We start from the raw sequence: 9169 nt of genomic DNA, 5'->3' as shown, positions 1-9169 counted from the left end.
TTATATTGCCTCTTTCATTTCTGATTTTATTTATTTGGGTCCTCTCTCTTTGTTTCTTAGTGAGTCTGTATAATGGTTCTTCAATCTTTTTTTCTTTTCAAAGAACTATATCTTGATTTCATTGATTTTTTTGTATTTTATTTTTAGTCTCCATGTCATTAATTTCTGCCCTGATGTTTATTATTTTCTTCCTTCTACTTCCTTGGGGCTTTTCTTGCTGCTCTCATTCTAGTACTTTTAGTTATTGCGTTAGATGTTTCATTAGAGCTTTTTCTTGTTTCTTGACATAGGCTTGTAATGCTATGAACTTTCCTCTTAGGACTGCTTTCGCTGTATCCCACAGATTTTAGGTTGTTGTCTCTTCATTTTCATTTTTTTTCCTCGAAGTGTTTGATTTCTTCCTTGATCTTATTGGTAACCCATTCATTGTTTAATAACATACTTTTTAGCCTCCATGTGTTTGAATATTTTTGAGTTTTTTTATAGTGGTTGATTTCTAGTTTCATGCCATTGTGATCAGAGAAGATGCTTGATATGATTTTAATCTTTTTGAATTTGTAGAGACTTGTCCTGTGCCCTAACATGTGGTTTATTTTTGATAATGTTCCATGTGCACTTGAGAAGAATGTGCATTCTGCTGCTTTGGGATGAAATGTTCTGTAAATGTCAATTAAGTCCATTAGGTCTAGTGTGTCATTTAAGGTCTATGTTTCCCTGTTGATTTTTTGTCTTGATGATCTGTCCAATGCTGACAGTGGGGTGTTAAAGTCCCCACTGTCCTTGTGTTGCTGTCAATCTCCCCCTTAAAGTCCACAAAAAAGTTTTTTATATATTCAGGTGCTCCTATATTGGTTGCATAAATGTTTATAAGGGTTATTTCCTCCTGTTGGATTGATCCCTTTAGTATTATGTAGTGACCAACTTTGTCTTGTTATGGTCTTTATTTTGAATTCTATTTTGTTAGAAATAAGTATTGCAACTCTAGCTTTTTTTTGTTTTTGTTTCCATTTGCATGGAATATTTTATTCCATCCCTTCACTTTTAGCCTGTGTGAGTCTTTTGCTCTCAGGTGGGTCTCTTGTAGACAACATATATTTGGGTCTTGCTTTCTTATCTGTTCAGCTGCCCCTATGTCTTTGGATTGGACTATTTATTTTGTTTATATTTAAGATTATTATTATTTTTTATTTTTATTTTTTTAAATATATCTTTATTGATTTCAGAGAGAGGAAAAAAGAGAGAGAGACAGACAGACAGAAACATCAATGATGAGAGAGTCATTGGGGATCTAGCTCACAACCTGGTCATGTGCCCTGACTGGGAATCAAACCCTGATGGCCTGGATCCTAGGTCGACGCTCAACCACTGAGCCACGCCTGGCTGGGCTAAGGTTAATATTGATATATATTTATTTAATGCCAGTTTTCCCCTTTATACCAATGTACCTTTCTCTCACTGTTCCTTCTTTCATAGAGCAGTCCTTTTAACATTTTTGCAATGCTGGTTTGGTGGTACTGAACTCCGTTAGCCTTCTTTTGTCTGGGAAGCTCTTTATTTCACCTTAAAATTTAAATGATAGCCTTGCTGGATAAAGCAATATTGATTGCATGTTCTTGTTTTTCACTTCTTTGAGAACTTCATGCCACTCCCTTCTGGCCTGAAGAGTTTCTCTTGAGAAATCAGCTGTCGGCCTTATGGAGTTCCCTTGTAGGTCATTGCCTGTCTCTGTGTTGCAACCCTTAATTTTCTCTCTTTGTCCTTGACATTTGTCATTTTAATTATGATGTGTTTCGGAGTGAGTTTCTTTGGGTCCCTCTTGTTTGGGATCCTCTGTGCTTTCTGAACTTGTGTGACTTTCTCCCTTGCCAGCATAGGAAAGTATTTTGTCATTATTTTCTCCACCAAGTTTTCTATCCTTTGTACTCTTTCTTTCCCCTCTGACACCCTATGATTCCAATGTTGTGGTACTTCCTGTTGTCCCAAAGCTCCCTTAGACTGTCCTCATGCTTTTTAAGTGTTTTTTCTTTTTGCTGCTCTGATTGAGTGTTTTTTTTTCTACCTTGTCTTCAAAGTCACTTATTCTATCCTCTGCTTCACCAAGCCTGCTTTTAATTCCTTCCAGTGTACTCTTGATATCAGATAGTGCATTCTTTATTTCTCTCTGATTTTTGTTTATGTTATGTATGTCTTTTTTCATGTTTTCACTATGTTTCTCTACCTTACCATCTAGTCCCTTTTTCTTCTCATTAATTTCCTTGTACATCTTTATAATTATTACTCTGAACCCTATTCCTGATAACTTGCTTAGGTTCATCTCATTGAAGACTTTTTCTGGCAATTTTTCCTTTTCTTTAATTTGGAGGTTGTTTCTTTGTCTCCCCATTTTGGTGGCTCTTAGTGTTTGTTATCTATGTATTAGATATATTTGCTCTCTCCCAGTCTTATGGGGAGGAATTTTGTATTGTGTGTCCAGTGGAGCCCAGAGGCTCCTTATACTTCTGATCTCTTTGCTTTAGGTGGGACCCTTCTGTGAGTTCTTTGGGCTCCTGTTGTGGTTGGGTCTAGATTGTTGTTGACCAGCCCTTAGAAAGACTCTTCTCAGGTTGGCTAACTGTGTTTCTCAGCCCCAACTTCATTGTGTAAGCTGTTGTATGGGTGCTGGCAAGGCAGGACAATACACAACTAAACTTCCAGGGAACAAAGAGTATCTTACAAAATATCTTGACTATCACAATGAAAACAACCCCCTTGAAAATAGAACTGGGAGAGTGAAGGGAGAACACAAATTTGAGACCAAAAAAAAGGGGGGGTGTAAAAAAGAAAAAGAAAGAGAGAAAGAAAAGTAAAGCTTAGAGAGAGAAAAGTATATTGTTATTAATAATGATTAAAATATAGAAAATAATAATAATAATCTAAACTAAAATATAAAAAATAGAGAAGCTACTGGGAGACAAAAGAGGCAGAGAAAAGATTCTGAAAGAAGGGCAAGAAAAAAATTAAGGGAAAGAATAGGAATAGGATAATAGTTGAAAATGAAAAAATAAAAATACAATAAAGAGAATAACAGAAACTAACAATCAAACAAAACAACAGAAAAACAGAAGGCAGAAAAACAAAAGAAAGAAAGAAGAAAAAGAAGAAAAAAAAGTTATGCCAATAGATCGAGAGGAGAGAGAGAGAAAAAGCCGGGGGCGGGGGGGGGAGTACAATAAGAGACAGGGGGAAACTATAGAGAAAAGCAGTAAACTTGTTGGTTATAATGATAAAGTCCCAGCAATTCTGCAGGGAATATCAACAAAATTTTGATAGTAGAAGCAAGGATAAAACAAAACAAAGCAAATAAATGAAACAAAACAAAGAAACAAAAAAAAATGAGCCAAGCAAAACAAAATTCTTTAAAAAAAATTAATAAAATATTTTTTAAAAATTATAAAATTTAAAAAGAAGAAAGTTCTCCCCCCCCCCCCCGTTCTTTTTTTCCTAAGGGAAAAAGAGGGAAAAAAAGTCAACCAGGTGAATTTCTTCTGGGCAGCTTATGTTGTCTGTGAATGGGGCTCACTGTTTTGTGTGCTGATTTTCATTTTCCTGGGAGGTACTTGTGTATCAGCCAATGTGAGGAGCTGTCTAGGTTTGGCTCTGGTGTCCTTAGATAGTTGGTAGATCTGAAGATCTCTGTGGACCACCTCCTCTTGTCAGCTATTTTTCAACCTTGTAGTTGCCTGGTCTTACTCCAGAGTCTTCTGTAGAGTCTTTAGGGTTTAGGATGGCTAGTGTAGCTCAGGGTATCACTCCCCTTACTTAGAGGTTTTACTTTGAGGGAGTTAGGCTCTACTCCAAAGCCAGCTCCTCTGTCTCTACCCTTTCCTCTGATTCTAGTTCCCTATGCACTGGCCTGCTGCAGTTTCAGATTGATTTCAGTCTGTTGCTTTTTCTGTATGGGCAGTTTCAGCAGCCTGAGCTCTGTGGGTTTGATTAAAAAACATTCCAGTGAGCCCTTTGCCTGCCCAGCCCCCAGCAGGAGTTTTCAGCTTTTCCCCTGGTTCCCAAACAATAGTCTCTTAGAGTCTTATTCTTGTAATGTCCTTCTGTGAACTGTTCTCCTTTCTCCCTCAGGTCTGTGCCCTGTGGGGATATTTGGGGCTTCAGTGAGCTGAACCAGCCCCTTTCCTATTGGGAGTGGTGCTCCTCTGCTACAGGAGAGTTAGGTGTGCTCTGCCCCTCCCTTCCCAGATCTGGTTGGCTGGTCGCACCAGGCAGGTACCTCAAACACTCTACTATACATACACAAATCTCAGCTTCCACTGGTCTGTCCACCCAATGCAAGCCAGGAAGGTGGGATCCAGTTCATAGATCAAAAACTCAAAAACACACAAAGCAACACACATGCAGAGAATCTGCCCTTCAAGATCCCGCAGCCTGTGTGCTGAGGCACCCAGCAGGAGGGGACAAAAAGTCAGCTTCACACAGCTCCCCTGCACCGCTGATTTCAGTAAACCCACAGTGGCTCCATGTGCACCACCACTGCACCCCTCAGGGCTGGTCAAAAATCCCAGATTCTCCACACTGGGAGCTCAGGGCAGGAGGGCTTTCTTCCCCTTCCTTGCACCACATAGATTAAATGCTTTCTGGGGCTCAACACAATGCCTTACAAGAAGGTAGAATGTCCTTGTATGTGGCTGCTCAGTGCAGACCTCTGGTCCCTTAGTACTCGAGTGCCTCACACTTTGGGACAGCCTTTTCTATGGTCAGCGCCCTGAGCATAAGACTCCTGTCCGGGTTGCCATTAGAAGCTTTGTTTTGCTAGGACGGTGCCATCCCCTCCTCGCAGGCACACTGTTCCCCTGGGTCCCTCTACCCTCTGCACGGTGCACTCCTCTTCTCCTTCACTCGGGGTTTGAGATCCCCATTTTTGGATGCCGGTCTGCACACCCAAGCCTCGGGGTTCAGAGACCAGCACAGACTTCAGAGAGGACTCCCCTTTCTCTGCCCCCCCCCCTCTTACCAGGCTCTATGATGTTTCTTCAATGCTCTTTACTCAAAATATGTCCACTCAGGTATGTTTCTCTGTTTTTTTCCAAGCTGCTTACGTAGTATTTTAGGAGTAAATTGAGTCTGTGGCTGGGAGCAGGGGCGCTCTGCTTCTCACAGTGCTGCCATGTTCTCTCCCCTGTGTGCCGCAAATTTTGGAGTGTTGTGTGTTCATTTTCATTTGTTTCCAGGTAATTTTTTATTTCTTCTTTGATCTTGTTAACCTATTCATTTTTTAATAACATGGTATTTGGCTTTGATGTGTTTGAATGTTTTTGATTTTTTATTGTAGTTTATTTCTATTTTCATACCATTGTCACCAGAGAAGATGCTTGATATGATTTTGTTGCCAGACATGGATTGTCCTGGTGTGGGTCTGCCCCTGGCCCACCTTTAGTGTGAAGTTCTTGACTTCATGTAGGAAAGATTTTACAACATATGTCCAGGTGATTTTGAGAGTATGTTTATTAGAGCTGGTGACAGTGAAACAAAGAAAGGGCTTAGGGTAAGAGAAGCAACAGTCAGAGCTTAGGTGGTGCTCTGCTTTGGTTCTGTAGAAATGTTATAGGAAAGAAATGAGGCAAGGCAGAGCTGCTGTTAGCTCAGTGAGAAGTGCATGTCACAATGACAGAAGCGAACCAAGGTGTGTTGCTTTTAGCTCACTGGGATATCAGAGAAAAAGGAGGCCTTGAAGAGAGGGTCAGAAGGTAATCCCTGCACAAGCTGCCACTACCTATTGTTCCCAGGTTGCAAGTCTCTTGGGAACCCTTGGAGTTTAACAGGAAGAAAGTAAAATGTTCATGCCTGAGAGGGGGCATGGGTGTGTTCTGGAGTGAGCTTTCACTGAGTCTTTGCCCTGAGGGCTCTTAATCTCTTTTTTTTTTTCCCTGTGGGTGAGAATCATAGGGGAGGATTTCAGCAAAATATTCCTCAGCTTTTCAGGGTTTTTTTGTGTGTTTTTTTTTTCAATGTCTCCGGATCTGTTTTGTACATCAGTTTATTTTGTTCATTAGATTCCACATATAAGCAAAATCATGTGATACTTGTCTTTCTCTGATAGGTTTATGTCACTTAGCATAATACTCTCCAGGTCCTTCCATGCTGTCTCAAAGGGTAAGAGATCCTTATTTTTTACAGCTGAATAATATTCCACTGTGTAACTATGGATTTTTAAAACCATTCATCTACTGGTGGGAACTTGGGTTGTTTCCAGATCTTAGTAGCTATTGTAAATAATGCTGCTATTAACATAAGGCTGCATATATTCTTTCTGTATGGTATTTCAGGCTTCTTAGTATATATTCCTAAAAGTGGGCTCACTGAGTAAAATAGCAGTTTCATTTTTAATTTTTTTAGAAAACTCCACACTGTTTTTCATTGTGGTTTTATCAGTCTGCATTCCCACCAGCAGTGTACTAGGGTTCCTTTTTCTTCACATCCTCACAAACACTTGTTATTTGTTGATTTACTGATGGTAACCATTCTGACAGGTGTGAGGTGATACCTCATTGTTGTTTAATACATTGGATAAGAAGTTAATTTCCAAAATATATAAAGCACTCATACAATTCAACAAAAGGAAGACAATCAACCCAATTAAAAAATGGACAAAGGACCTAAATAGACACTTTTCCAAAGAGGACATACAAATGGCCAAGACACATATGAAATAATGCTCAATGTCACTAATTATTAGAAAGATGCAAATTAAAATGACAATCAGGTGTGTTTTTAATATGATGATGCATTTAAATGAACGTATACATGAGTTTTGGATTATTCTTTAGTCTGCTCTACTGTTTTAAATTTATCTTGGGTCTGTCTGGTTCTAATGGGATTTTTGATATTTGTTTCCCTGACTTCATCTGTCCTTGGATTTGGCTGGCACAAATGGCATTAATTGGGTCTCTGTTCTCTTATCTCCCCTACCAGGGTGATTTAAGATATGTATTCTCTGGTTAAGGAGGGGAGGTTTAAACCATTTACTCTCAAGTGTCCTGGGTTAGGTAAGATAAGTCTTGTGAAACAGCCCACCTGGCTGTAAGTTGTTTAAATTGTTTGTCCTTCTTTGATTTTCTTGTCTCAGTTACCTCATTCCACTTGCCCAGGAATTTTTCTAGCTTCTTACTATCCTGCCACAATCTTAATCTTTTTGACTTTAAGACTTATTTGGTGTCCTAGCATATGGTCTACATTTGAGAATGTTCTTTGTGCACTTGAGAAAAATGTATATTGTGCTTTGGGATGAAATGTTCTTTAAATACCAATTAAATTAATGAGATCCATTTCAGATTGTTGTTATCTTATTTATTTTTTGTCTAGATCTATCCACTGATGACATTGGGGTGTTATAATCCTCTACTATGACTGCATTGCTGTCAATCTCTCCCTTACTGCCCACCAAGATTATCTTTATATATTTCAGTGTTCCTAGATTGAGTGTACATGTGTTTACAATTGTTAAATCCTCTTGTTGGATTGTTCCTTTAGCATTATGTAGTAACCTTTGTCTCTTATTATGGCCTTTGCTTTGAAGTCTATTTTGTCAGATATAAGTATTGCTATGCCAACTTTTTGTTTGTTTATTTGTTTTTATTTACATGGAATATTTTTCCCATTCCTTCACTTTTATTTTTATTTTTATTTTTTTAAAATATATCTTTATTGATTTCAGAGAGAGGAATGGAGAGGGAGAGAGAGAGACAGAAACATCAATGATGAGAGAGTCATTGATCAAACCCACAACCCAGGCATGTGCCCTGACTGGGAATCGAACCTCGATTGCCTGGATCCTAGGTAGAAGCTCAACCTCTGAGCCACGCTCGGCCAGGCCATCCCTTCACTTTTAATCTGTGTGTATCTTTTGTTCTGAGGTGGGTTTCTTATAGACAGCATATATATGAGTCATGTTTTCTTATCCATTCATCTATTCTATGTCTTTTAATTGAAGCATTTTTAAAATTTGTTTACATTTCAGGTTGTCAATAAGTTCTTATTTATTGCTAGTTTATTTTTTATACCATATTCCTCTCTCTTGATTTCCATTTTTCTTTCTTCTTCTTAAAGCAGACCCTTTAACATTACTTTCAATACTAGATTGGTGATACTGAATGCCTTTACCTTTTTCTTTTTTATGGGAAGTTCTTTATTTCACATTCAATTTTAAATGATAGCTTTGCTGGATAAAGTTGTCTTGGTTGTAGGTCCTTGCTTTTCATCACTTTGGATATCTTATGCCAATTCCTTCTGGTCTGAAGAATTTCTGTTGAGAAATTAGCTGACAGCTAATTATGAGAGCTCATTTATAGGTAACTAGCTGCTTTTCTCTTGCTGTTTTTAAGATTCTCCTTTGTCTTTAACCTTTGCCATTTTAATTATGATGTAACTTTGTATGGATCTCATTGGGTTCATCTTGATTGTGCTTCCTGAACTTGTGTGACTTTTTCCTTCACCAGGTTGGCAAAGTTTTCAGCCATTATTTTTTCAAACAGGTTTTCTATCCCTTAATCACTCTCTTCTCCTTCTGGTACCCCTATGGTGCAGATGTTGTTACACTTGATGTTGTTCCTGAGGTCTTTTAGACTCCCCCAACATTTCTTTTTTATTCTCTTTTCTTCTTGATGCTCTGCCTGGGTGCTTATTTTTATCTTCTCCTCTAAATTGCTGATGTGATCCTTTGCTTTATTTAACTTGATGTTGATTCCTTCTAGTGTATTCTTCATTTCAGATATTGTATTCTTCATTTCTGACTGGCTATTTTTTATGGTTTCTATGTCATTAAAATATTTCGATTGAATTTTAGAGAGAGAGAGAGGGAAAGAGGAAGAAACATTGATGCAAGAGTGGAGCATTTATTGGCTGCTTCCTGCATGCCCCCCAGAGGGGATCAAGCCAGCCACCTGGGCATATGCCCTGATCTAGAATCAAACTGGCAATTCTTTGGTGCACAGGACAACACCCAAACAAGTGAGCTACACCAGCTAGGGCTCTATGCCATTTTAATGCTTGTTATCTTTCTGTTTAAGTTACTTCTTATATCATTCATTCTTTCCCTAAGATCCTTGAGCATCCTTATAAACATTGTTTTAAACTCTGCATCTGGTATTTTGTTTGCTTTCATTTCATTTAATTCTTTTTCTGG

This window comes from Miniopterus natalensis, chromosome 2, assembly GCF_054644295.1.
Source record: "Miniopterus natalensis isolate mMinNat1 chromosome 2, mMinNat1.hap1, whole genome shotgun sequence".
NCBI lineage: Eukaryota > Metazoa > Chordata > Mammalia > Chiroptera > Miniopteridae > Miniopterus > Miniopterus natalensis.
This window is presented reverse-complemented; position numbering follows the sequence as displayed.